Consider the following 3,418-nt stretch of genomic DNA (forward strand, 5'->3'; position numbering starts at 1 on the left):
AATGTTTAGGGTACAAAATAACATTTCCTAAGTACCTAAATAAACTTTGATGATAAAAGGAAGAGAACATAGAGAATCATAGAAACATCCTAGCGGTGATGTTGTCCACTGGCAAGTTTTATTAAAATTCAGCAATATCATAAAGCAAAAGAAAAATAATAATTATTCTTATCTCGTTTGCTTCTTCGTAAACCGTATCTTTCGTCGTTCTCTTTATTTTAATTAAGTAGGTTACAAATGTTACAATTGATTTATTGAGGTTCATAATATTCATACACTGCCCTTGTTTTCGGCCAGGTAGCCATTCCCACGAGTATCCTCAGCACAGGAGGATATCCGCGCCGCCGCCACCGCGCTGCGGGCCATTGGCGTCCTCGCCCATCCGTGTCATTACCACTTTATCCGAACTTCACAATTAGGACATAAATGGCTGATCACTCAATCGATTTATCATATTTATATCCATAGGTTTGCCTATTGTAAGCACGAACTTCATAAATTACGTAATCTATGTTTGTGTTTAGGGTTCCGTACCAAAAAGGTACAAAAGGAACTGCTACGGTGCGACTATGTCCGTAGTTATATTTTTGCATTGATCTATTATTTTGGGGGGAAGGGGGTTTTGAGTGAACTGGTTAGAAGCGAGGTTCTGAGGAAGGGTTGGAAAGTCTTGCTGCGACTGGTCTTCAGGGTTTTGTTGAGTTGTGAACGCTTGGGGTTGTGAGGGTGGGGGGCGGGGGTTTCGGGAGTGATTTCTCCCTCCCCTACGACCCTTGGGGTTGAAGGTTTTGAGTGGCTTGCTACCTCAAGGACTACTTACGCCATCGATTTCTGGAATAGTTATTAACATGGCATGGGCAACCTCTACTAATTATGTTATTATAAAAATATTTATTAATAAGTATGTTACCTATTAAACCCCAAATTATTATTATTTCAAATATCTACACTACAGTCAACAACTAGTAGTTACAAAAATCATTTGGAAAATCCATGTGCACCATAACACTTTTAAGTTACACAAGAAAAATAATAAAACCGTGTTTATTAGGCACGTGCCCGTAAAAAGTTTTCTCTGCATGCACTGGCACTGTATATTCACTTACAAACCAAACAAAAGCGCCAGACGTAGATGTTAATCGTAACCTGCGCATTTAATGTTTTTCCACCGTTAAACGGCCGATCAAACATCTGACAAGGCAAATGTGTTTTCAGTGCAAACAGTTTAACTCTGAGCGTGGAAATTACGATCACCCACGATGAGAAAATTGTTTACCTTCCCACCTAGCTAAAAGCTACCTAGATATAAGGTGGATGTACCACTGCTCGACAGGTTAAGGGAAAATATTTATGTGTTTCGTGATATTACGATAATTTACCCATCTATACAAAACATATCCATCTTTTTTGGGAGATGTGACCTTTAACTTTGTTAAATGCAATTAGTTTCATACAGTGATAATATAAAAAAATCTCAAAATTAAATAAAACATAAGTCAATACGCTTGTCCGAATAACTGACAGGTGCTTTTGCTGGCAGTCCTAATAGATGACATCTAAGTATGATTCAGGAAAAACAGTAAAAAACAAGTGTTTTGGGTTAAAATTTACTACAAAATTAAATAATTTAATAAAAAAAAACGTATTCTGTTGATAACATTTACTTTTTACGTGTTACATTTATGTAATAAAATATGTAATTTACATTTATGTAATTTCTTTGCTGCCGAGGCGATGGACGAACCCCTTAACACATCTTCTATGGCCTTTTCTAAGTCTTCTTGAGAATATCTCTTCCACTGACCTTTATCAGGCGGCATTTCTGAAAATATACCCAAAGTTTTGTGAAAAATGAAATGTCAAGCACTACCCAAAGAAATTATACAGATTTCACTACATTTAACGAGAAAACATATCAATAAAACCGTAAAAGATATACAAAAAACTGTCTATGTGCATGTAATTTGTTTTTTTCAGTAAAGTTAATGTGACTTACAGAAAAATATGCTGATAATATGAAACTGTAAACGATTCGTTTTGGCTACTTTAATCGTGATATCCTGGAAAAACGGCTCGACAAACATTGGGACTTGGAAAATAACGTAACAGTCCCAATAAATGCCAGCCGTGTCGAGTTTTAGACTTGCGACGGTTTTCAGTCCTAATAAATGACACGCTTGTTTATCACAGTAACAATGAACGAAATCGACATTTAATTACTTAAATATCTTCCCGCACATTCTAGCACCAACACAATTATAGAATATGTTCACAACTTACCGTGAAAGTATTTCAAATAAGTCAGCAAATACGAGCAAAGCTTTACCAAATCGCTAACAAAATTGAGAGATTGATTGCTCATGACAATGTCATCACATATATTATTCATTAATTGAAAAAAGTTTCTATATTTTATAATATGGCGTATGAAATGTGAAGGCTACAAACATTTCTCATCTAATAAATCTAATTGCGATGAATGTAACGGTAATCTTATCTTATTAATCGCTATTTAAACCATGGGTGACGAGTACTAGTACCGCGTCGAGCACTAGTACATCCACCTTAATCTAGCCTAACCACCAAATTAAAATTTTGAAAAAAACCCCGACCGCGATATAGTGGACCGATTTTCATGAAACATGGCTAAGAACAATCCCGACAATTTTTTTATATTACGTCTGTGGCAAACAAGCATACGGTCCGCCTGATGGAAAGCGGTCACCGTAACCTATGGACGCCTGCAACTCAAGGAGTGTCACATGCACGTTGCCAACCCATTAGAAACTTGTACACTCCCTTTTGCTTTGTTAATAAGTACACAGCAAAAAGGAGTGTACAAGTTCTAAGGAGGGTTCGGTTTGCCGACGACTCAAAGGACAATAGACGAAACAAATTAGTTCCGTACGTAGGTCCTTCCGTCACCAACACACCGCAATCTCGTTGAGCTCTGGCAGCCTTACTCACCGGCAGGAACACCACACTATGAGTAGGGTCTAGTGCTATTTGGCTGCGGTCTTCTGTAAGGCGGCGGCGGTTCAGCTTTCAAACAAAAAAAAACTAAATCTAAATCGGTTCATCCCTTCGAGAGCTACGATGCCACAGACAGACACACACACGAACAGACATACAGACAGACACGTCAAACACCCCGTCGTTTTTACGTCGGGGATTAAAAAGAAAGGTAATTAATACAAAGGAGCAATGTGCAAGTTGCAAAATATTCTCAAGTTGTCCGTATATTTTGAAAATTTTGTGACAGAATTCTAAATTATGCAAGTTTTCAATTCAAAAGTTCTCGTTCAAATTAAGTAGGGGTTAGTTTTAACATTTACGTGTTCAGCTCTATGTGCAGCGTCTATTATTTATTAGCTTATATCTGTAACTCATTTAGGGCCACTTGCACCAACGAAAATGA

The 3,418-nt window shown here is 37.3% G+C and overlaps 1 long non-coding RNA gene across 1 annotated transcript; it reads right to left on the bottom strand.

The window, feature by feature from the left end:
* Nucleotides 1-1,645: 1,645 nt before the first annotated feature.
* LOC125231559 lies at nt 1,646-2,345 on the bottom strand. Its single transcript, XR_007177631.1, has 2 exons — nt 2,281-2,345; nt 1,646-1,822 (listed from the first exon to the last, which is right to left on the bottom strand). It is a non-coding gene; the product is annotated as an uncharacterized LOC125231559 (long non-coding RNA).
* Between the last annotated feature and the right edge of the window lie 1,073 nt (nt 2,346-3,418).

Source organism: Leguminivora glycinivorella, chromosome 12, assembly GCF_023078275.1.
Source record: "Leguminivora glycinivorella isolate SPB_JAAS2020 chromosome 12, LegGlyc_1.1, whole genome shotgun sequence".
NCBI classification, from domain to species: Eukaryota; Metazoa; Arthropoda; class Insecta; order Lepidoptera; family Tortricidae; genus Leguminivora; species Leguminivora glycinivorella.